Source organism: Bufo bufo, chromosome 5 (genome assembly GCF_905171765.1).
Source record: "Bufo bufo chromosome 5, aBufBuf1.1, whole genome shotgun sequence".
Taxonomy (NCBI): Eukaryota; Metazoa; Chordata; class Amphibia; order Anura; family Bufonidae; genus Bufo; species Bufo bufo.
Genome location: NC_053393.1, coordinates 127,591,891 through 127,618,522, shown reverse-complemented (window position 1 = coordinate 127,618,522; position 26,632 = coordinate 127,591,891). Strand labels below are relative to the sequence as shown.

Sequence of the window (26,632 nt, the reverse complement as noted above, 5' to 3'; positions counted from 1 at the left end):
ATTTATGACTAATTTCATTTTTGAAAAGTCTGTTTTTCTAAAATCTAAAACTTTTGTTTTTGTGTGGTGGGACTCTTTCACAGTTCTTATATTAAACCACACTGACTGGTGATCACTAGATCCCAAGGTTTCGCCTACAATGACATCATATACCGAATATTGCTCTAACTTCGTCTTTTAGAATATTCGTAAAATACACATGTAGATTGTAATTTAGCTAATATAGTGCTATAATTTTTTTTTTCTTTGCCTAATTTTTTTTTGCCTCTTCTGCACTTCAGTTTTGGAAAATATGTACACTTCAAAAAAAAAAAGAATATAGCACTATATTAGCTAAATTGCAGTCTATATGTGTATTTTACAAATATTCTTAATATTGCTCTAACTTCGTCTTTTAGAATATTCGTAATATTCTAAAAAAAGAAGTTAGAGCAATATTATGAATATTCGTAAAATACACATATAGACTGCAATTTAGCTAATATAGTGCTATATTCTTTTTTTAATAGCGTACATATTTTCCAAAACTGAAGTTCAGAAGAGGCAAAAAAAATTAGACAAAAAAAAAAAAGGATTATAGCACTATATTAGCTAAATTACAATCTAGGTGTATTTTACGATTATTCTTAATATTGCTCTAACTTCGTCTTTTAGAATATTCGTAATATTTAAAAATACGAAGTTAGAGCAATATTACGAATATTCTAAAAGACGAAGTTAGAGCAATATTAAGAATATTCTAAAAACCGAAGTTAGAGCAATAATATTCCACTTTGGCATAATGCTCCCCGACAAGCGTCCCCGTCACCATGGGAACGCCTGTGGGTTAGAATATACCATCGGATCTGAGGTTTTCCGATCTCAGGGAAAACTCAGATCCGATGGTATTTTCTAACCCACAGGCGTTCCCATGGTGACGGGGACGCTTGTCGGGGTGTGGTATGCCCAAGTTAATTAAATAACGATTTTGTCATGTGCTCGGGCACACGTATTAACCATTACGATTTTTCTGTTGTAATATTCGTGAACTCAAATATTATAACCGAGATTATTGGTTTAGATTAGAATAGGACGAATATTCTAAAATTGAATATACAGCAATATATTCTTTATTTCGAATATTCCGGTCCATCTGAAAACGTGATTCCTTCCAGCTTAAATTCAGTTGCTTGTGGGCCAATGGCTCATTGACCCACAAGCAAGAAGCAGGGAGGAATCATATATTTTCAGATGAAAAAAAAACAACAAAAAAAACGAATATTCGATTTCGCAAATATATGGAACTATATTCAAAATATTCGTGAAATCTCGAAGTTGCGATATTCGAGATAAAAATTCGAAATTCGAATATTCACGCTCAACACTAATCACCTGCAGCCAATCAGTGGCCATGGTGGTGACTGGCTCCCCTCACATCATGACAAATGGACACCATGGCCAGTGATGCAGCGATGTCAAAACAGATTTTTTCAGTAAGGGAGCGAAGAGAAGGAATGGGATTTAGCGTCGGGAAGCAGATAAGTGAGCTTCCCTTTACAGGTTTGACCATTCTTGCACATCCCATTCTTTCACAACCCCTTCAGAGCAGAACCCGGACATATCCCCATATTCACCCCTTCCTCCCCCCCGATATCAACTAATTTCATGCTCCGATGCTCTCCTTTGCCCTGCAGCTAAATCGCGCAGGAAAAATACATTTTCTAGAGATCTGGTGACGGACCAGGCTCTCCATAGGGACTGATTAGCAGAGGCTTCCGCCCAGCAGTGAGCTCGGTGACATCACCGGCACTAATGGGCGGACTTTAGCGCTGTCCTAGCCTATAAAACGGCTATAGCAGTGCTAAAGCCCGCCCATCAGAGCCAATGACGTCATTGGCAATATTGCTAGGTGGAAGCCTCCGCCTAGCAGAGTAATACATATCAACAAACAGCCCTTGCACTGCACTGTATCGCATGAAATGCTCTGATGCTCATATCAGGTGAGCCGAAGGGGTGAAAATGGGGATATGTCCAGGTTCAGAGCTGAACTCTCAACCTTTAAAGGGGTTGTCTCACTTCAGTAAGTCGCATTTGTCATGTAGAAATAGTTAATAAAAGCCACTTACTAATGTATTGTGATTGTCCATATTGATTCCTTCGCTGGCTGGATATATTTTTGCATCACATAATACAGTGCTCGTTTCCAGGGGTTACGAGCACTCTGCAATCCATCAGTGGTGGTCGTGCTTGTACATCACAGGAAAAAGCGTCAGCCTCTCTGGTGGCCGGGACCATGGGAGCGTACATAGGCTAGTGCTTTTTCCTATAGTTTGCAAGCAAGACCACCGCTGATGGATTGCAGGGCTGTCGTAACCATGGAAACGAGCCGTGTATAATTGGATAGAAAAATGAATCCAGCCAGCAAAGGAAGCAATATGGATAATAACAATACATTAGTAAGTGCCTTGTGTTAACTTTCTCTACAAGATAAAGGCGACTTAATGAAGTGAGACAACCCCTTTAAGGTATTATAGAGGCAATTTGGGGCATTTTTATTTAACTGGTTTTTCAATACCTCCTGCACTTGCTACTTGATGATGATAAATACAATTAATGTGCTGCTGCAAATAAGAACCCATGTAAAAATGTATACATTTTCTATTAAAATATGTAACTGTAAACTTCTGTACATTTATGGTATCACATGCAGCCAATAAAAAGGGTTTAGAAAGGCCACACGTGCTGTGGATCTATTTCTGGGTGAGGAGAAAGAAGTCGCCACATTCTACATTTGAATGGACTGTGTAATTAGGTTAATGTGACTCATTTGGTAAGCTTGTGTGGGAAAGTACTACCCATACGTTATAATCTAGAGGGAGGCAGATGGCTATGTAGATATAATCAGCAGACGCTCTAAATATGGAGCATTGAATCACCTGCCAGGTATTTGGTGTGCCAGCCTTACCTGCCAGAGTGGTTTTACACATACCTATTATCAGCAGATTTAAATACAGAAGCAAAATTCTTTACTTAATTGTGTCTGCAGTTTATTAGTAGCATATTCATTGTTACATATCTCAACTTATTTTTCCTTTACCTTGCTCCAAAAATAAATTGAGCAAATACAAAATCGATTTTAGAAGAGGAGTACCTGTTTATTCCATATACCATGTTTACCACATTACATACTGTACACGACAGCGCATCAATACCCGTACAAGTACTGCCGCCCAGCCCTTAGAGGGTGGTTTAGCTGCACTACCTGGCACAGTCACACTCGTGTGCAGGCTGCTACCCTATCAGTCCACAGATTTGATCCGGGTGCAAATAAATTCTACCCAAATTGAAAGTACTCAGATTGCCCGAAAAAGTCGTGTATGACACTATGAGGTCTACTAAGACTGTATCCAACCCCTTTCAAGCTCTTTAACACTAATACAGCATTAGTAATGTCACAGTGACAGCAACATATACAGCTATGGGAAAATGGATGGCAGTGGGTGTTTAATAACACTTCACTGTCAGATTTCATTTTTAAATTAAAAAAAAAAAGGTCCACAAATTATCCCTTTTTGGTATCAGATCTGACTTGTAAAATGGTGGCCATCATTTTGAGAGATTTGTCCAAATCCATGAATTCTGAGGTGTAAGGCAATGATGAGTCCGATTTAACCTCTGAGCAGGTCTTTACTGGCACATAAAGTTCCAATACAGTACTCATAGCAGTCCGGACTTTGCATGGACGGGCAGCTCTGACATCGTTTTGCAGTTCCACAGTCTTAGGGCTCATGCACACGAACGTTTTTTGCGTTCAGTATACTGGCCGTTTTTTGAGTTCAGTATACGTTACTGATACTGAACTATTCATTTCAATGGGTCCGCAAAAAAAACGGAACACATACAAAATGTACTCCCTATGTCTTCCATATCCATTCCGTTTTTTGCGGAACCATCTATTGGAAATTTTATGCCCAGCACAATTTATTTTTATGTAATTACTGTATACTGTATATGCCATACGGAAAAACGGAACGGAACCGGAAACACTACTGAAACAAAAAACAGAAAAACGGATCAGTTAGAAACGGCCCGCAAAACACTGTCGTGTGCATAAGCCCTTACAGTTTCACCAGCTGAGAAGGTCGTTAACAGACCAACTTCTCTCTTTGAAGCTACCCTTTTCACACTTTACTTTTCTAGCCCACACTTAAGAATCCAGACATGGGGGTGCAACTTTCTCTTGCAACTTTCTTCACTACCTCACTTTTTTTTTCTTATTATACTCACAAGTACTACAAGTTTCCTCTGGAGGATATAGTCCTTAGCAGATTTGCAGTTTGCCTCTAAAACATGTCCAGGCTCCCGAAGCCTTTCATCTCCTGGAGATATTAGCTGCAAAGTCCATAAGCAACAAAAATAGCAGAGAGCTCTCACTCAGCTATTTTCGGAACTCCCATAGAAATTAATGGGATCTTCATTTTGGGATCCCTGTTCTGGGGATAGGAGTGGGTCCCTGAGGTGGTAGCTGCACCTGACATTGGAAGCATATCCTAGCGATATATACCATGTATGAGATAGAAAAATCACTTTAATGTCCCACTGCACTTCTTATTGATGAATGGACTGTGTTGAGATGTTGTGTGTGGTCTAGATTTATCCTTATTTTTTTCCTACTCTGGGTACTGAGCTACTCATGATTTTCTGTGTAAAACATGTGATATGTATGAAAGTTATATTCATGGTGTTTGATCCCAGAGGAAACCAGACACGTGAAATAGATCCAGCATACCAGTAGAGTCTCATGTAGCAGAATGACCTCATCAGTATGAATAGGGATATGACATCACAAGGTCCTCAGGGCTTCAGAACGGGCTTTAAGTGACAACATTACCTTTATCTGGTGGATGTTCTTATAAATGCTCTGAAAAGACTGAAGATGGGCCGTACTATATGTTGATGGTTCAGACACTACAAGAGAACTGATCGATCACACTTCATCTGCTTCCCAGACAAAAGACATATTGATGCATTACATGCTGCTGCTTTTAAGGGCAGGCGGTTTTGACTTTGTGCCTCCTGCCATGTGTTGATTTGACTTGATCTGAACTGGAGCTTCTGGTTGTTTGTCCTGTTGTTCATGAGTTCATGAAGCATGCTATCATTTAGGCCTCATGCACACGACCGTTGTTCTGTTCCGCATCTGAGCCGCAGTTTTTGCAGCTTAGGTGCGGACCCATTCACTTCAATGGGGCCGCAAAAGATGCGGACAGCACTCCGTGTGCTGTCCGCATCCGTTGCTCCGTTCCGTGGCCCCTCAAAAAAAATATAACATGTCCTAGGCATTTCTACAATGGGCCACCTGTTCCGTTCCGCAATTTTGCAGACCGCAAAAACGGTACGGTCGTGTGCATGAGGCCTTACAGAGGTGTATGTGACTATGAAAAAATAATGCATTTCGTCAATTTTGCTAGTATATTGGGGTACGATTTTGGCCTGTTTGCCACGAGCAACAATGAAACCTCCCACTAAGGCTCAATTTTTCCCCCCAAAAAACTGGTCTTGAAATTATTATATGTTTTAGATATTTTTTGTTCCTCTCTAGACAGTTTAGAAAGGTGTTAAGAAAGGGGCACGATTTACAATGTACCAATGTACAGTCTCCACTGGGCATACAGCTCAGTAGGGTCACTCTCCCAGCCAGACAGATACTACAGCAGTCCATTTCACAATCGAGGTGTTGGGATCGATCCGCAACAGCTCAGGAGGATTCTCAGAGGTACTGACCCAAATGTCCCTCCACAAATCTCCTCTGTATCTCTGCTACAAAATTAGCCCTGTGCTCTACTTGCCTCACACCTATCAGGCTCCCTGTACTATCTGAATACATGCACTCTACCCCTGAAGGCAGGACAACACACTAGCAGTACCTACAAAATACAGTAAGGCCTCTTTCACACGGGCGTTGCGGGAAAATGTGCGGGTGCGTTGCGGAAACACCCGTGATTTTTCCGCATGAGTGCAAAACATTGTAATGCGTTTTGCACTCGCGTGAGAAAAATCGCGCGTGTTTGGTACCCAAACCCGAACTTCTTCACAGAAGTTCGGGCTTGGGATCAGTGTTCTGTAGATTGTATTATTTTCCTTTATAACATGGTTATAAGGGAAAATAATAGCCTTCTGAATACAGAATGCATAGTAAAACATCGCTGGAGGGGTTAAAAATTTTTAACTCACCTTAATCCACTTGTTCGCGTAGCCGGCATCTGCTTCTGGCTTCATCTGATCTCTGTGCAGCAACAGGACCTTTGATGACGTCACTCCGGTCATCACATGGTACGTCACATGATCTTTTACCATGGTGATGGATCATGTGATGACCAGAATGACGTCACCAAAGGTCCTGTTGCTGCACAGAGATCAGATGAAGACAGAAGGAGATGCCGGCTACGCGATCAAGTGGATTAAGGTGAGTTAAATTTTTTAAAAATTTTTTTTAACCCCTCCAGCGATGTTTTACTATGCATTCTGTATTCAGAATGCTATTATTTTCCCTTATAACCATGTTATAAGGGAAAATAATAATGATCGGGTCCCCATCCCGATCGTCTCCTAGCAACCGTGCGTGAAAATCGCACCGCATTTGCTTGCGGATGCTTGCGATTTTCACGCAACACCATTCACTTCTATGGGGCCTGCGTTGTGTGAAATACTCGCTCGTGTGAAAGGGGCCTAAGGCGTTGCGGGAAAATGTGCGGGTGCGTTGCGGGAACACCTGCGATTTTTCCACGCGAGTGTAAAACATTGTAATGCGTTTTGCACTCGAGTGAGAAAAATCGCGCATGTTTGGTACCCAAACCCGAACTTCTTTACAGAAGTTCGGGCTTGGGTTAGGTGTTGTGTAGATGTTATTATTTTCCCTTATAACATAGTTATAAGGGAAAATAATAGCATTCTGGATACAGAATGCTTAGTAGGTGATCAATTGAGGGTTAAAAAAAAATAAAAAAATTAACTCACCTTCTCCTCTTGTTCGCGTAGTTCCCGGTCTCTTCTTTACTTCTTTAATGATGAGCTGTGGGCTAAAGGACCTTTGGTGACGTCAGATCACATGCTCCAATCACATGGTACATCACCGTGGTGATGGACAATGTGATTGGAGCATGTGATCTGACGTCACCACAGGTCCTAGCCGGTATTTTCATCTTTTCATTTTTTTTTAACCCTCAATTGATCACCTACTAAGCATTCTGTATTCAGAATGCTATTATTTTCCCTTATAACTATGTTATAAGGGAAAATAATACAGTGAATAGACTGTCACCTAGCAACCATTCGCGAAAATCGCACCGCATCCGCACTTGCTTGCGGATGCTTGCGATTTTCAGGCAACCCCATTCACTTCTATGGGGCCTGCGTTGCGTGAAAAACGCAGAATATAGAGCATGCTGCGATTTTCACGCAACGCATAAGTGATGCGTGAAAATCACCACTCATCTGAACAGCCCCATAGAAATGAATGGGTCGGTATTCAGTGCGGGTGCAATGCGTTCACCTCACGCATCGCATCCGCGCGGAATACTCGCTCGTGTGAAGGAGGCCTAAGGGATCATGCATATTAACATGTGCTGGCTTGGCCTTCATTGTGAATCGCAAACAGCGGGTCCGCAAAATACAGACACTGGCTATTTGTGCACCGCATCATGGATGCAAACCCATTCATTTGATTGGGTCTGCAATCCGGAATGTACGCAGCGGAACAGAGGCAAGGAACCCCATGGAAGCACTACGGAGTGCTTCCATGGGTTTTCTGTCTGTGACTCCACACCCGCAAAAAAATAGACCTTTATCTATTTTCTTGTGGTGCGGACGGATCACGGACCCATTCAAGTTGAATGGCTCTGCATCCATCTGCACCAGCTAAACAGATGGTGCCTGTGCATTGGGGACCGCAATTTACGGTCCCCAATGCACGGAACGGGCGGCACTCGTTTGTGTGCATTAGCCCTAAAAGTAACAACACATCGGCATAAGGTATAACCACAAGATGAGTGTCTGGTCAGCAAGGGTTCAGTCTGAGAGCACTGTAGTGTCAGCAGATGCAGTCGGCATATACAAGAACACCTCTTCATTGAAACAATTTTGTCAATATATATTTTTTAAAAACACATAAAAATTTTCGCACTGGCCACTAAGCCCAATAACACGTGCCACTTCTTGGTCTGTACAGATCACTTTACTGCAGTTATCTGCTTCTCATTCCAGGTAGTATTAAAAGGACAGATACCACCTATATATAGGGATAACACAGGATCCAACATTCACAATAGGTGATATCACAGCTTGCTTACACAGAGCATGCTTACAAAAATTTCTCATAGAAGTCAATTAGGTCCCCTCCTGTCCATTATGTCTATGGCCCATGGCTGTAAAGCCTATGTCTAAATTCTGTTAAGAACAGCTCAAGAGAGGTAGCCATCCCCATAATCATGTTCAGGAAATATATTTAATACATCTGCAATCAGAAAATAAAAACCGATTAGAAAAAAGGGGATATGTGTCGCTATCTGGTTTTAACTGGCAGAAAAACATTTAGTGACACCTCACCTTTAAGAAAAGACGGGCAGGAACAGTAGTGATGTAGAATGCTAAGTAACTGAGACAGATATAAACAGACGAGTTAGTCCATTTAGTCTTTTGTTGTCATCGCCATGCTCTTGTGCCTATGAATGCATGCAGCTATTGATTATAGTAGGATTCCTATAGCATGCATACTGTTATATGATGATAGGGCTGGCCGGCTGCTTTGGTTAACCACAGGATATTTTTTCTCTACCCTTTTTGCTCCATCTGTCTTTTTCTTTGCTTAAACTTGGCATTCCACCTGCTAACCCATCATCCCTGACAGATCACAAGGTTGCATTCTCAGGAATTTTCTGTGTCTTGGAATGTGACTTTACTTTGCATGAGATTCAGCCTCTGGCTTGGGGCTTGTGTCCCGGCAGCTGCTGCCGTCTCGGCTTTGCCAGCTCAGTCTAAGCGGCTCTTCCGGGAATGAATGGTATTGTGATGGTTTTAAAAACAGTTGATGACTGACCTGATGTCAAGACCAGGAACGCCATTTGCAAATATCACTTTCCGTTCTGTATGTCAATCCCCAAAATAAATGTAATCCCTTTAACACTTGTACAGACTTGTGCATGAACACATCTGAGTCTCTTCTGGTAAGAGACAGGTGTAGCTCCAGGAAGATGTAGAAGTGTCTTTCTTTATACTGGAGTCCTTGATTCTAGTTTATTGTCCTTGCTGTAAAGTCATAAGAGCAAACTCCTCCGTAATTCATAGTACATATAATATACTGTAGTCTACTACAGATATTACTGTAATTTCAGCTCTTTTCACAAATAATATTGTATATTATAGTTTGCAAATATTCACAAGGACTGTGAAGACCATATACCTATTGCAATTACAGGTTATTTCACTGTAAACTGGGTGGGGTAAAATAATGATGGGCCTCTTAATGTTTTTTATGGTGAGACATACAGCGTGGTTAGATCTATTCTGGTACTGCTATAAATCTGCACATTTGCCTACAGTATAGGATTCAAAATTAAATCTGTTCCATCCCCCCCTCAACCTATCTACAAGAGGAGATACTTTAAAGATTAGCTAAACTTTTATATAAATTGTTTTTAAACTCTTCTAAATATCCCCAAAATAATTTTTGTAATATACTTTATTAATGAATTATGTTGGTTTGTAACTTGAAAAGGTACCCAAAGTTCTTGACAGTTCCGCATCTTAAAATCTTCATTCGCACTGGCTTGTCAGAGCTGTACGGTGCGCGGCGTACAGAATTAGCTTGGGGGGAGTGCAGGCAGGACAGCAATCTGTGCTTCTTCATGTGCAGCATTCTCTACAGCAGCAGAAATCCGTACACTGTACAACGCTGTACAGGAATGAAGATTTTAAGACGTGGTACTGTTAAGAACTTTGGGTACCTTTTCAAGTTAAAAAAACAACATAGTTCATTAGTAAAGTATATTACAAAAATAATTTTGTGGCTATTTAGAAAAATGTAAAAACTATTTGTATAAAAGTTTAGTAACTCTTTAATCCCTTATGGACCGGGCTCATTTTCACCTTAAGGACCAGGCCATTTTTTGCAAAACTATTTGTATAAAAGTTTAGTAACTCTTTAATCCCTTATGGACCGGGCTCATTTTCACCTTAAGGACCAGGCCATTTTTTGCAAATCTGAACAGTGTCAATTTATGTGGTAATAACTTTAAAATGCTTTGACTTATCCAAGCTATTCTGAGTATGTTTTTTCATCACATATTGTACTTCATGACACTGGTAAAATGGAGTAAAAAAAATTCATTTTTATTTATTAAAAAATACCAAATTTACCAAAAATTAAAAAAAATATTAAAATTTCCAAGTTTCAATTTGTCTACTTCTATAATACATAGTAATACCTCCAAAAATAGTTATTACTTTACATTCCCCATATGTCTACTTCATGTTTGGATCATTTTGGGAATGACATTTTATTTTTTGGGGACGTTACAAGGCTTAGAAGTTTAGAAGCAAATCTTGAAATTTTTCCAAAATTTTCCAAAATCCACCTTTTAAAGACCAGTTCCGGTCTAAAGTCACTTTGTCAGGCTTACATAATAGAAACCACCAAAAAATGACCCCATTCTAGAAACTACACCCCTCAAGGTATTCAAAACTGATTTTACAAACGTCGTTAACCCTTTAGGTGTTCCACAAGAGTTCATGGCAAATGGGGATAAAATTTCAGAATATAGATTTTTGGGCAAATTTTCCATTTTAATCCATTTTTTCCAGTAACAAAGGGTTAACAGCCAAACAAAACTCTATATTTATTGCCCTGATTCTGTAGTTTGCAGAAACACCCCATATGTGGTTGTAAACTACTGTAGAGGCACACGGCAGGGCATAGAGGGAAAGGATCGCCCTATGGTTTTTGGAAGGCAGATTTTGCTGGACTGGTTTATTTACATCATGTTCCATTTGAAGCCCCCCTGATGCACCCCTAGAGTAGAAACTCCATAAAAGTGACCACATCTATGAAACTACACCCCTCAAGGTATTCAAAACAGATTTTACAAACTTTGTTAACCCTTTAGGTGTTCCACAAGAGTTATTGGCAAATGGAGATGAAATTTCCGAATTTAAATTTTGTGGCAAATTTTCCATTTTAATCAATTCTTTCCAGTAACAAAACAAGGGTTAACAGCCAAACAAAACTCAATATTTATTGCCCTGATTCTGTAGTTTGCAAAAACACCGAATATGTGGTCGTAAACTACTGTAGGGGCACACGGCAGGGCATAGAGTGAAAGGAGCGCCTTGTGGTTTTTGGAAGGCAGATTTTGCTGGACTGGTTTATTTACACCATGTCCCATTTGAAGCCCCCCTGATGCACCCCTAGAGTAGAAACTCCATAAAAGTGACCCCATTTTGGAAACTACGGGATAAGGTGGCAGTTCTGTTGGGACTATTTTTAGGGTACATATGATTTTTGGTTGCTCTATATTACATTTTTGTGAGGCAAGGTTACCAAAAATAGAAATTCTGAAATTTCATCTCCATTTGCCATAAACTGTTGAGGAAAACCTAAAGGGTTAATAAAGTTTGTAAAATCAGTTTTGAATACCTTGAGGGGTCTAGTTTCTTAGATGGGGTCACTTTTATGAAGTTACTACTTTAGGGGTGCATCAGGGGTTCTTCAAATGGGATACGGTGCCAAACAAAAAGGCCATCAAAATCTGCCTTCCAGAAACCATACGGCGTTCCTTTCCTTCTGCGCCCTGCCAATTGGTCATACAGCAGTTTACAACACATATGGGTTTCTGTAAACTGCAGAATCAGGGTAATAAATATTAAGTTTTGTTTGGCTGTTAACCCTTGCTTTGTTACTGGAAAAAACGGATTAAAATGGAAAATTTGCCAAAAAATAGCTGTTTTGGCACCGTTTTTCTTTTATTATTTTGACCTTGTTCACTTGAGGGGTTAGGTCATGGGGTAATTTTATAGAGCAGATTCTTACGGACGTGGCGATGCCTAAAAATGTCTACTTTTTATTTATTTATTTAGGTTTTACACTTTATTATCCTTTCATTAACAAAAAAAAAATAACATTTTAGTATCTCCATAGTCTAACAGTCTTTTTTTTTGTTGTTTATGGCCAATTATCCTAGGTAGGGGCTAATTTTGCGGGATGAGAGGACTGTTTCATTGGCACTATTATAGCGGGCATATGACTTTTTGATCGCTTGGTATTACACTTTTTGTTATGATAGATGACAAAAAATTTATTTTTTTGACCGTGTTCATCTGAGGGGTTAGTTCATGGGGTATTTTTATAGAGCACATTCTTACGGATGCGGCGATACCTAATATGTCTACTTTTTTAATTTATTTTAGTTTTACAAAATAATATTTTTTAAAAATATATATATTTTTTTGTTTTAGTGTCTCAAGTCTGAGAACCATAGTTTTTTTTCGATTGTCAGTGGCTAAATGGAATTAAAATTGGGGAAGGGGATTATAAATTTTGTACTCCATGGAAGTGTGGTACTCCCTGAAGTAACCGTCAATGCAGAGGCCCGGATGATCGGGGCACGTGTCGCACTGAGTAGTGGTGTCCTTCCGTATCCCCCTCCTGTGACACACTCTGCACTTTTTTTGGGACCATACCTTCTTTCCAGTATGGGGGACCACACCTGTAAAGGGTTGGCCAGGGACGATCCGGGCGCCTCCAGTTCCCGAGGTACTTGGCCTGCTCTTTCCCGGTCAGAAAAGATCAGGGCCTTAAGGACTGCCTCATAGAACTGGAGGAATTTCCCTGTGTTGCCAGCACTCCGGGACAGCACAAAAGAGTTGTACAAGGCAACCTGTACCAAGTAGACCGCAACTTTTTTGTACCATGCCCGGGTTTTGCGCATGGCGTTATATGGCTTGAGGACTTGATCAGAGAGATCAACTCCTCCCATATACTGATTGTAGTCGATGATACAATCAGGCTTGGGGACCGTTGCTGCGGTACCTCACACAAGGACAGGGGTGATGCCGTTACCGTGAATTGTGGACAGTACAAGGACATCCCTCTTGTCTTTATATCTGACAAGCAACAGGTTTCCACTGGTAAGGGCATGGATCTCACCCATGGAAATAGGTACCTGGAGGGGGTGGGTAGGGAGGCCGCGTTGATTTCTCCGCACGGTCCCACAAGCGGACATGGATCTGGCGGCAAGGGACTGGGACAAGGGGATACTAGTATAAAAGTTATCCACGTACAGGTGGTAACCTTTATCTAGCAGTGGGTGCATAAGGTCCCACAAAAGTTTCCCGCTAACACCTGCGCGGCGGTGATCGGAAATACATAGGGTGTACAGGTATGCCCTGTCTCCTTAAGTACCAGGACATCAGGGCGTACCTGTACGTAACAGGTTAAAGAGTTTGTCCAGTTTCCGATACTGAGGACCTATCCTCAGGACTGGTAAAAAATATATAAGAAAGCAGCATCAATGTCCGTTATAGACTTTCTCTCAGGAATGCCTCAGCCTGTCAGCAACCATAGATCCTCCGGTTGCTCCATATACAATACCAAGTACAGTAGACGGCAGCATGTCCTTCAAGTTTTCTTTATTCAAGTTGGTTCCATAGAAATGTACAGAAAGTGCCAAAGATAGTGCAAAGTTTTCACTATATCATAGTCTTTTTCAAGCTTGAAAATGAAATAGTCAAAACGTTGCACTATCTTTGGCACTTTCTGTACATTTCTATAGACCCATCATGAATAAAGAAAACTTAAAAGGACATGCTGCCGTCTACTGTAATTGGTATCCTATCCTCAGGACAGGTCATCAATATCAGATCTGCGGGGGTTCTGACTCCCCGCATCCCCACTGATCAGCTGTTTAAAGAGAACGCAGCATTGCAACGGAGAGCAGGTGTAATTACAGGATGGAGTGTAACTACAATAGCTCTGTACCATTCAAGTGGATGGGACGGAGGAGATGTAATTACACCTGCTTGCCGCTGCAGTCTAGACAGCGAGCAGGTAAACAGTGAAGAGGCCTCAGTGCTTGTAGGAACGCAGCAGTCTCTTCAAAATAGTTGATCAGAGAGGGTGCTGGGAGTCGGAACCTCACCTGAAGATAGGTCATTAGTATCAGAAACTGGACTACCCCTTTAAGTTACCCATTTTAGACCATATTCTGACATCCACTCCTTCTCATGACACAAACCAACATGACAGATGCCAACCTAAGGGAGATGTATAGAAAAGTTGATTGACCATGTCAGATTTTCCTGGTAGTTGTCAAGGGCTGTAGTTGGAAAGTTAGTTGTGCCAAACCACAAATCTGCATTCCATCAATAGAAACCTAGACCAGGCCACAGATCAGGGCGGAGATTCATTGAGGAATTTGGTGTTTTAACTTATGAAGAAAGAAAGAAAAGCCTTCACACACCAACCATGAATGACAAGTCATTCAGAAAATGTCCACCTGAAATCACTAGTGTATGACAAGCTTAAAGGGGTTATTCCATAACCTATTTTCACACCAATGGTCATGAAAGGCTGTACTTTAGCTTGTTTCTTGCATTAAAACATGCCCTCTATCACTTTTATTTTCATGTGTCCCCATTTGTGCGGTTGCTAATCTTTGCTGCTGGGAACGGACTCTAGATCGAGTTAGTCTCCTTCCCCCTCTGACAGCTGACAATATATCCCCATCTTGCATACCTGCAGAAGGAGCCTTCTCGGCTATATGGCCATGCTACTTGTGGCCTAGCAGTGCACAGTTGTGCGAACCACAATTGGATCAAATTAACTAATTAAAAACACAATGTTTAGTCGATTTTCATTATAATGGCTGCACGGTTTTTAGGGTAGCGTGTGGTCACTTAACAGTGAAAAAGCAACTCGGTTCCAATTAGTTAACTTGAGACTGCTGTGGCCATACTGTCACAGAACGCTGTGGTTTGGCTGCCCAGTGAAGAGTGACAGGATCTTTTCTAATTTGGCCACTTATGTGACAATGAGAACAAGATCAAAATTTGTGTGGCGGTCACATATAGGAGAGAGAAGATGGCGAGCATCGGAAAAAGCAGGAAAAGGTTATTGCTTAGCTTCCTTTGGCAATGTAGCACACATAGTATGGACATAGTATGCTAGAGATGAGAAATGTATCTCTGCTGTTTCTAGCTACATGTTGTATACAGTTACCTATTTCAGCTAATGTGATTTAGACAACTATGTAGAAGGAGGCTCTTACACCACACTGCTTAGCATTGTTGCTTACATATAGTTACCTTGTGAAGAAAAGGGATACTTTTAAATTTACTGTCCAACAGAACCCAATATATGCAATATAAAATGCATAGCAAGTGGAAGTTGGTTCTAGGGGTTCTACAGTTTGTTTAAACTGATGACCTATCCTCTGGATAGATCATCAGCATCTGATTGGCGGGGGTCCGACACCCAGGACCCCCGCTGATCAGCTGTTTGGGAAGGCAGCAGGGCTCCAGCAGCACCGCTGCCTTCTCACTGTTTACCGCGGGCCCAGTGACGTCACGACTAGTATCAACTGGCCTGGGCGGGGCTTATCCCTGCCCAGGCCATTGATACTAGTTGTGACATCACTGGGCCTGCGGTAAACAGTGAGAAGGCCGTGGCGCTGCTGTAGAGCCAGAATCCTGTGGTTTGGCAGACATTGGTTTCTGGCTACAATTTTCTGCTGTATCATGGCTGAGGAGGAACTGGTTCTCTTGTGCTGGCTGCTTTCTCGGGTCTTCGAACCGCAGCCAACTATGCAGAACGTGGAACCGTCGAGGAGGAGGCAGTGGGTTCACCCAATTGTCTCTCAGCAGCACAGGAAGGGTCATTTCCACACGCTGTACATGGATCTGCGACAGCATCCTGATAAATTTCATCTGTGAACAGCTTTGACTTGTTGCTAGCGACCCTGGCCTCACCTACCAGGACACAAATTTGAGGCGCTGCATTTCTCCAGAGGAACGGCTCATCGTTACGTTGAGGTATGCATCGTTTATGTTATAGAATGTGCATAGTATTACATGTTATTAATGTTATCATGTTGTTTTATGTGTCATAGTGTCGCGCCAAAGTTTAAAATGGAAAATAGAGAAATATTAGTGTAGACGGGCACTCTATATCAGGAGACACACACATGTAGATATAGAGTGCACGTCTACACTACTATTTTTCCATTTTCCATTTTATCTGACTGGGTGATTCAGACTAGACGTCGAGCACCTATACATATTTACAGAGCGGGTGACCAACCACTTATTTGGTTAGATTAGTTGTAAATGGTGGTTGTTATAGTATATCATCTTTCTTTCTTTTTGTTTTTCAGATTTTTGGCAACAGGGAATTCATTTGTATCTCTGCATTTTGAGTTCCTGCTGGGAGTCTCGACGATTTCTATGATAGTTCGTCAAACATGTGATGTGATTTGGCAGCGACTCAGGGAAGCGGTGATGCCAGTGCCCAAGGCTGAGGATTGGATCCGAATTGCTGAGGGTTTTTATGGTGATGCGCAGTTTCCAAACTCCATTGGGGCACTGGATGGCAAACACATTCGTGTTAATAAGCCCCCTCACTCAGGTTCCCTGTACTACAATTATAAACAGTGTTTCTCTGTTGTGCTAATGGCCTTGGCTGACAGTAATTACAAGTTTATAATTGTGGATATTGGGGCCTATGGGAGCACTGCAGATGCGCGCATTTTCAGTGCTTCCAGAATGTGTGAGAGGCTTCAAGCCAACCAGCTTGCCCTACCAGAGCCCAGACTGCTGCCAGGTTCTGCGGGACCACCGGCTCCATTTGTAATTGTGGCTGATGAAGGGTTTGCTTTGGCACCACATGTCATGCGACCCTTCCCCAGACGCAACCTGGATGACAGCAGACGTATCTTCAACTATCGGCTGAGTAGAGCCCGTCGGTATGTTGAGTGTGCGTTTGGAATACTCACACAGAAGTGGAGAGTATTCCTGTCATACTTACAGATGGCACCGGAGAATGCCACCTGGGTTATTCAAGCGTGTGTGATCCTGCATAACTTTGTCAGGATTAATGATGGTCCCTCAGAAGTTGATGAATTGGAATCTGGTACATCTTCTTCATCAGGAGGATTGGACCAGACCCTTCACAGACGACCTGGAACTGCAGCCCTTGCAGTTCGGGCCCTCTATGAAGAATATTTTTAAAGTCTTGAGGGAGCAGTGCCGTGGCAGATGGGCGTAGTTCATGGCAGAGTGTAAATTAATCTGGACTCTGGTAATCCTAGTAACTTTATTTTCCTAGTTGCACCTGACTTTCTACAATGGCTTGAGTATTTAAGGCAGGTTCGGGAGGCTGTGGTGCGACCCTTCTCCGCCGTGCTGGTCTCCTTAATAAAGGTTTGGGGGGCTCGACTGAACCTCTGCTCCAACCTCCACAGCAGAGGACTCCTCCCTCTCTGTCGGATCCAACTGTTGCGAAAGTTGTCGCTCTTCAGTGGCCAGACAAGGGGAATCCTGTGGAGCAGCCACACGCTCCTCCTCACTGGTGGTCGACTCATGGCCCCTCTGCTCTTCCAGGCTGTCAACGGTGCTGTGGAATGAGAGAGTAATGTAAATAACATTGGTATATATATATATATACACACATTGTATGAACATATAAGCCACATTTCACAAACCACACTGGATGACATGGGTCCAGTAGACGTGTCACATATTGATTATCAGGATAGCTAATCAATATGAAAAGGCGTTTGAAGATCCTTATTATGTAATATGGACCTGCACAGATGGTTGTCACATATCGCTATCCTCACCTGTTTATAATGTCAGCCATTTTTGCAGGTCATATCAGGATAAACAATGGTAGCTGAAATACTTTAGCGATCATTGTGGTGACAAGGCCAGTATATCCCCACAAGATATTATAACAACATGTACCTAGCTTGTGCACTCCAGCCCTAGTTGTATACTAGGCTATAAAACATTACTGGTATAATGAGAACTATTTTACCCAAAAAAAGCCACTACCAATATATTTTGGGACATTTATAAGATAACATTAAAAATAATCTATACATTTCATACTCACGGTCTAAGGTCCAGCACTGGTTTTAAGAAACTCAACTGCCAGGTATAAATATAGGGCTTCTTTCGGACGCCTCCATCGCCACTTTTCCCCATGGCCTGGACTCGACTGATCCAGGCACGACTGCCAGCGAGTCTTTAAGCGTTGGACTGTAGAAATATAACATAACAACAATTATAACTTAAAACATGTCATCACACGTATAAAATCACATCACCAAATATGGTTACTACTACATTAAAACCAGCAAATACTTAATTTTGTATACCATATACAGGAGATTTTCTATGTTCCTAGGCTGAATAACCTTATGTTCACATCACTTCACAAACTTCTTGTTTCTATTGTTGTAAATACTATCTAATCATCCACATGGACTGCGCTTGACGAGTACACGAGAAAAAGATGAACTAACCCAGCTTCAGTGATCCCAGCCAACGTGCGGAACATTTTGGAATAATATGCAAGCATGGCCACCACTGCTAGATAGCAGGGTTGTTGTAACCCGGTAATCATAACAGGCCTTTAAACATTATTCAGACTTGATATTACAGGGATACACAATATGAAGCTCTAAAGCAGTTTAAAACGTATACCTCAAAGCATGTCCACACAGAAAAAATATATATCAGACTGCAGCAGGCCATGGTTATAATTGACGTTTTACTACAGCAGGTGAGCCACCGGTGGCCATGGCTGATGAATAATCAAACAATATATAGTGCTGAGCACTTTCACATTGACAAAACAAGTGGTACACAACATCCTCATGGTGCCCATTAAAATAAACAGATACTGATTTACCTTCTTCTCTAATATACTCCAATATACACCATTGCTTGATAAGTAACAATTACATTATAGGCATTTTATACATAAAACACATCAACATGGGTTCTCATACCTAATTTTCGGTGTTTGGAGGAACTGGCCTTCTCCCACTCTCTGGGCAACATGTCACGGGTCACCTCGTCCAACGCCCGCTCCTTGCAGATGCGGTCGTGATATTCCTCTGTTCGAGTGTCCCAAAGCAGGGGACGTTCCTGGATTAGCAAGATCAACTTTTCAACATCCATGTTGAGATGCTGGTATCTTGCAAGGCAGACAGGCTGGGGCCGGTTTCAGCACCTGCACATGTGCTCTTGGCAAAGTTTGTAAACACACAACACATAGCTAAAGTAGGCTGGGCCTAGCATTTCTAAATTAGTGATCCGCAAAAAACAGATGACATACGGATGTGTTCCGTATGCATTCCGTTTTTTTTGCGGACCCATTGACTTTAATGGAGCCACGACCCGTGATTTATGGCCAAATATAGTACAAGCTCTACAGTTGCAAGAAAAAGTATGTGAACCCTTTGGAATGATATGGATTTCTGCACAAATTGGTCATAAAATGTGATCTGATCTTCATCTAAGTCACAACAATAGACAATCACAGTCTGCTGTAGGAGAGTACCTGGGGTGGTGGTAAACGGGAGGTACGTGCCAGCGGGGGTCCTGGCCCCGCTGGAGTAAGAGCCGGAAAAGTGCATTTTGCAGCGGTTACGCTGTTAACAACGGATCCGGGCCGGCTCTTATTGGGAGCAGGCAGATATGCGGACGGGTGCCTGTCTCCCCACGGTCCAGGCCAGGTTTTGCAGGGAAGGGTTAAAACCTGACCAGCAACAAGGGTGTGGTGCACAGTGTGGAGCTTCTGTGTTCTCTGGCTGTGAGAGTGAGGAGTGGAGGTGAGCTGGGCTGCGTGCGGAGGCCTGTAAAGGAGTGTGCAGGGACCCGCAGCTGAATCCAGGAGGGATCCATGTCCTGTGGCTAGGAGCCGGACCCGTGGACTTACTTCACCAAGGAGAAAAGGTGACATTACTCCTGGCTTTAAATAGACTTTGCTTTATGTGACGGAAACAGGCCTCAAGTAGCCTGCAGCAGGGACTTGCTGTGTTTGAACTTTTATTTTGCTCTGTGTGACCACCCTCCCTATGAACTGCACCGTCTTTCACAAATATGCACCGTGTGAATAAACAAAGCATTGTGTTTTACACCAAGACCGGTCTGTGATGCCTCTATACTGCACTCGCTACCACTGCCTACCAGAGCGGATCCCCACACTGCTTAAACTAATAACACACAAAGAATGAAATCTTACCATGTTTTTATTGAACACACCATGTAAACATTCACAGTGCAGGTGGAAAAAGTATGTGAACCCTTGGATTTAATAACTGGTTGAACCTCCTTTGGCAGCAATAACTTCAACCAAACGTTTCCTGTAGTTGCAGATCAGACGTGCACAACGGTCAGGAGTAATTCTTGACCATTGCTCTTTACAGAACTGTTTCAGTTTAGCGATATTCTTGGGATGTCTGGTGTGAATCACTTTCTTGAGGTCATGCCACAGCATCGCAATCGGGTTGAGGTCAGGACTCTGACTGGGCCACTCCAGAAGGCGTATTTTCTTCTGTTTAAGCCATTCTGTTGTTGATTTACTTCTATGCTTTGGGTCATTGTCCTGTTGCAACACCCATCTTCTGTTGAGCTTCAGCTGGTGGACAGATGGCCTTAAGTTCTCCTGCAAAATGTCTTGAAAAACTTGGGAATTCATTTTTCCTTCGATGATAGCAATCCGTTCAGGCCCTGACGCAGCAAAGCAGCCCCAAATCATGATGCCCCCACCACCATACTTCACAGTTGGGATGAGGTTTTTATGTTGGTGTGCTGTGCCTCTTTTTCTCCACACATAGTGTTGTGTGTTTCTTCCAAACAACTCAACTTTGGTTTCATCTGTCGACAGAATATTTTGCCAGTACTGCTGTGGAACATCCAGGTGCTCTTGTGCAAACTGTAAACGTGCAGCATTGTTTTTTTTGGACAGCAGTGGCTTCCTCTGTGGTATCCTCCCATGAAATTCATTCTTGTTTAGTGTTTTACATATCGTAGATTCGCTAACAGGGATGTTAGCATATGCCAGAGACTTTTGTAAGTCTTTAGCTGACACGCTAGGATTCTTCTTCACCTCATTGAGCAGTCTGCGTTGTGCTCTTGCAGTCATCTTTACAGGACGGCCACTCCTAGGGAGAGTAGCAGCAGTGCGGAACTTTTTCCATTTGTAGACAATTTGTCTTACCGTGGACTGATGAACAGCAAGGCTTTTGGAGATACTTTTATAACCCTTTCCAGCTTTATGCAAGTCAACAATTCTTAATCGTAGGTCTTCTGAGAGCTCTTTTGTGCGAGGCATCATTCACATTAGCCAATGCTTCTTGTGAAAAGCAAACTCAGAACTGGTGTGTGTTTTTTATAGGGCAGGGCAGCTGTAACCAACACCTCCAATCTCATCTCATTGATTGGACTCCAGTTGGGTGACGCCTCACTCCAATTAGCTCTTGGAGATATCATTAGTCCAGTGTTCACATACTTTTTCCACCTGCACTGTGAATGTTTACATGGTGTGTTCAAAAAAAACATGGTAACATTTAATTCTTTGTGTGTTATTAGTTTAAGCAGACTGTGATTGTCTATTGTTGTGACTTAGATGAAGATCAGATCACATTTTATGACCAATTTGTGCAGAAATCATATCATTCCAAAGGGTTCACATACTTTTTCTTGCAACTGTATATCTGTACGGAACGGAAAGACGGAAATACGGAAACAGAATGCTTACGGAACACATTTCGTTTTTAATGCGGAACCATTGAAATGAATTGTTCCGTATACGGACATGGGGATAACTATTAGATCAGTGGGAGTTCTACCACTGAGACCCCACGATCACGAGAACAGGTACCCCACCCTGTACCTCTCTGAACTACGCTGAAATGAACAGAGCGGCAGGTTGGGCATGTGGAATGCCGCTCCATTCATCTTTATAGGCGCTGTACTCGGCTATCTCCAGAACTCCCACCGGGGCGAATTGGCCATAGACCCTACAGGGAAATTTCCCAGTGGGCCGATGCCCATGGGGGCACTCAAGCCCTCTTGATGGCGCAGGCCATGTACATAATGATCTGATGCTCAATGGCCGTAGGTGTCCTCCTCAATTCAACTGTATTACTGTCCTCATGACGGGTGACTGTGATGAGGGTGGCAGTATTTTGTGCTGCCCAGTAGTATTTGGTTCTGCTGGGGCGGTATACTGCGCTGCACTACAGTATTTCAGGCCCTGACTACTTTTGTTGTCCCCGCCTACTTGTTTTGTCCCGTCTTCTGTCAGTTTGAACCCACCTACAACATGGGGCCACTTTTAGTTTTTTTTTTTCAGGGCCACTTTAAGTTCCCAATCTGCCCCTGACTCCCACAGAGATGAATATAGTGACAGCGAGCATGCCCGACCTGCCATTCCGTTCATTTTGGGTGGCTCCATTGGGTATGGGGAACCTGTTCTAGTCAAGAGCTGACTGAGAACTTAAAGTGGCCCTGGAAAAAAAACTAAAAATGGTCCCATGTTGTAGGAGGGTCCAAATTGACAGAAGGCGGGGCAACCCAAGTAGTCTGGGCCAACACAAGTAGGTGGGGGTCAACACAAGTAGGCAGGGTCAGCAATACTATAATGCAGCACAAAATATCGTCCCAGCAGAACCAAATTCCACAATGCAGCCATAAAGAGCTGCTGCGTTCGGTCATCTTTCTCCAGTTGTTTCTAATTAAGATATGGAACTAAGGACTTAGGAGGTGAGATGCAGACCACAGCACCAAGCCAACTCTTCCTTTATCATGCTGCCTGGATTTCCCCTAGTAATAGTATAGTGCTCCAGTAGTATGCTCCTCAAGTGGCCAAGAAAAGAGAAAAATAAACCACCTGAGTACCGTTCCAAGATGCTGTCTCTGGCGCAGGCCACAGGCCTTTTACAGCATGAGACACCTGCGTCCCTGCACCATTTGCACACTGCTTGATATAGTGGTCTAATAGTTAACTAATAGTTATACCATATAACAACTGGAATACCCCTTTAAAGATCTGTGCACCCAGGAGCTTAAAGGGGTTCTCTGAGACTTATATACTGATGACCTATCCTCTGAATAGGTCATCAATATCTGATCGGTGGGGGTCCGACACTAGTGACCACCGCTAATCAGCTGTTTGAGAAGGCAGCGGCGCTCTCAGCTTACCGAAGGAGGTGTGATGTCACGTTCATCAGTCACATGGCCTAGGCGCATCTCAGCCCCATAAAAGGGAATGGGGCTGAGCTGTGATACCAAGCACAGCCGCTATACAACGTACGGCGCTGTGCTTGATGAGCACGGAGAAAGCCACCGCACTCACAGGAAAGCCAGTGCCTTCTCAAACAGCTGATCAGTAGGTACTCGGGTATCGGACCCCCATCAATCAGATACTGATGACTTATCTAGAGGATAGTTCATCAGTAATTAAGTCTCGGAAAACACTTTTAACTAAAGTGGGCGCAGAGTTACCAGAAGCGCAAAAAGACGTTGACTATTACAAATTTCACATTGGGACCCAGGAGCTTCAGCTTGCATCACTGTGTGCACCTCTTTCAGCTTACATCGCTGTGTGCACCTCTTTCAGCTTACATCGCTGTGGGCACCTCTTTCAGCTTACATCGTCGTGCGCACCTCTTTTAGCTTACATCGTTGTGCGCACCTCTTTCAGCTTACATCGTTGTGCGCACCTCTTTCAGCTTACATCATTGTGTGCACCTCTTTCAGCTTACATCATTGTGTGCACCTCTTTCAGCTTACATCACTGTGTGCACCTCTTTCAGCTTACATCACTGTGTGCACCTCTTTCAGCTTACATTACTGTGTGCACCTCTTTCAGCTTACATCACTGTGTGCACCTCTTTCAGCTTACATTACTGTGTGAATGTCACAGGTGAAGTTTGCAGATAGCTGGAACTTATGAATAAACGAGCGACTGGCTTGATCCCAAACTAAGGAGCTTATAGGTGAGCCCTATAAAACCCTAAGAGCTCTCCCTGACTGCTATGCACATGCAAGGGTCTCGATGGTAGACGATTGCATGCCCACGTACCTAAGTCTGTGTGACACCTGAAAACCCTATAATAGTGAGGGGACACGACCACCGGCTCCCTGCACTTATTACGGACGGAGTCAGGGTCACCTAGAATCAAGCCAGCAAGGAAACACAATAAAGTAAAGGACTTATCTGAGCAAACAGCAGAAGCAGCCTCCAGCAGTGAACACTTCATCCAGGAAGTAGTATAAACCGCAAAGTGAGGCAGTATGGGAGGGAATATAAAGGAAGACGATTAGTCTAAATAAGTGACACCTGGCAGAAGGAAAGGAGATGAGAAAGTGAAACCAAAACAAAGAACATCATACAAGAGGTAGAGAGGAACGTCTGCCAGACCTTCTCACAGAACTGGTGGTGACAGTGCACCTCTTTCAGCTTACATCACTGTGTGCACCTCTTTTAGCTTACCTCACTGTAAGCACCTCTTTCAGTTTACATTGTTGTGTGCACCTCTTTTAGCTTACATCACTGTGTGCACCTCTTTCATCACTACTCAGTTTCAGGAATCTTGAAACCTGTAAGGAATTGATTTATAAATAGTGTTGAGCGCAAATATTCGTATTGCAAATTTTTATCGCGAATATCGGCACTTCGAGAATTCTCAAATATTTAGAATCTAGCACTATATATTTGTAATCTCGAATATTCGTTTTTTTTTTAAACAGTACACATGATCCCTTCCTGCTTCTAACTTGTGGGCCAATGAGAAGACTGCAATGTCTTTGTAAGAGCTTAGCAACATCCCTAGCAACCAATAAATAAGATGCCTACCCGTTACTATATAAGATGTCCCCAGCAGCCATTTTGTGCTGTTTCATGCAGTTGTGAGAGAGAGAGAGAGAGAGAGGAGTGTGATTTCTGTACTTTGCTGAATTGCTGTGTCATATTACATTTGATACCTCATATATATATACAATCTAGATAGTTAGTGTTAGATAGTGTAGGTTAGTGAATAGTGTAGCTGATAGGTTCCAGTGTAGGGTGTTAGGTACATTAGTTAGTTAGCTCAGTCATATATATATAATCCAGATAGTTAGTGGGAGATAGTGTAGGTTAGTTAGTATATAGTGTAGCTGATAGGTTCTAGTGCAGGGTGTAGTGTAGGTTAGATAGAGATATAGTATAGTGTAGCCATTTGCTGTCTGTTTAGTCTGTGAGGAAAAAAAAGTATTTTGCTGTGTTTTGGGGTTTTGTGTGCTAGGATTATTGTCAGCGTCTTTTGTCTTTGAAAAAAAGTCTTTTGCTGTGTTTTAGTGTTACTGTTTTAGGGTTTCGTGTGCTAGGGATTATTGTTAGTGTCTTTTGTCTTTGAAAAAAACAAAAAAAACTTATTTTGCTGTGTTTTTGTGTTAATGTTTTAGAGTTTCGTGTGCTAGGGAGGGATTATTGTCAGCGTTTTTTGTCTATAAACTAAAATAAAAGTCTTTTGCTATGTTTTAGTGTTACTGTTTTAGGGTTTCGTGTGCTAGGGAAGGATTATTGTCAGTGTCTTTTGTCATTGTCCTAGGGTTTAGTGTCTATTTTATTTCATTTTAGCCCCACTTTCCCCAACCCAATAAAGTTTGCCCAACTCCCTCATTATTTTCTTTCTATATTTTTTTTACTGGTGTTTAAAAACATTGTGATCAAATCATGAGTGGATGTGGTCATGCCGGCTCTACCCACGGAGGGACGGGCGCAGGTGGCAGGGGCATCCGCCTCATCCATGATTTTTTGGGGCGTGGCAGCACCCCATTCCATCTCAGGAGGCAGTTGTGTCATTCATGGCCTGGAGTCCTCTGCCCCGGCTATGAGCAGCAGCAGCAGCAGCTCTCCACCTCCTGCAGGACCAGCCACTAGCCCCCAAGACTGGTCCCTGATGCTGTTTTACAGCAACAGCAAGAGGGACATCTTGGGGGAGGTAATGCAGGAGAGTGAGCTAGCTTGGCCCGGATGCTCAGGACCTTTTAGAAGGGATGGAGGAGGAGGAGGGGGCACCGTCCGTCAGTACCCCAGTGACATCCCTTCCAACCGGTGCGGGTGGTTTTAGCCACAGAACCCCTGCACCTAGTCAGACTCAGGTGTCAGCGAGGGGACAGCGTAGCCAGGTCAGGGTCTCCACGTCTCCTGTTCCCCTCAGTCAACCACTGGTCGACCTTGGGTCTGCCATTACAGGGGATGACCTAGAATGGGTGCCACCTCCCTTGTCAGGTGACAGCAGCACTGATGAGGAAGGTAGGCACCCAAGTAAAACGGTGCGCCAGGTCACCAAGGAGCCCAGTGGCAGGGGTTCCACTGGTAATGGCGGCAGCAGCAGGTGCCGGCTCCACCTATGCGCACCGAGCCTGAACAGGCGCAAGCCAGCACCACCCCATCTGACAGGAGGTCGATGCATTTGAACGCACCACGGCCCACGTCCCCAGGGACAGACGGGTGCGTTCACTCAATGGGCTCCTGGCAAGGGTTATCGCCCCAACATCTGCTGCCCTTCAATATTGTGGACTGCAATCCATTCCAGCAGATGTT

At 42.9% G+C, this 26,632-nt stretch overlaps 1 long non-coding RNA gene across 1 annotated transcript; it reads left to right on the top strand.

The window, feature by feature from the left end:
• Window positions 1-1,821: 1,821 nt before the first annotated feature.
• LOC121001464 lies at window positions 1,822-26,099 on the top strand. Its single transcript, XR_005779065.1, has 3 exons — window positions 1,822-1,946; window positions 13,595-13,602; window positions 26,089-26,099. It is a non-coding gene; the product is annotated as an uncharacterized LOC121001464 (long non-coding RNA).
• The last annotated feature ends 533 nt before the right edge of the window (window positions 26,100-26,632 follow it).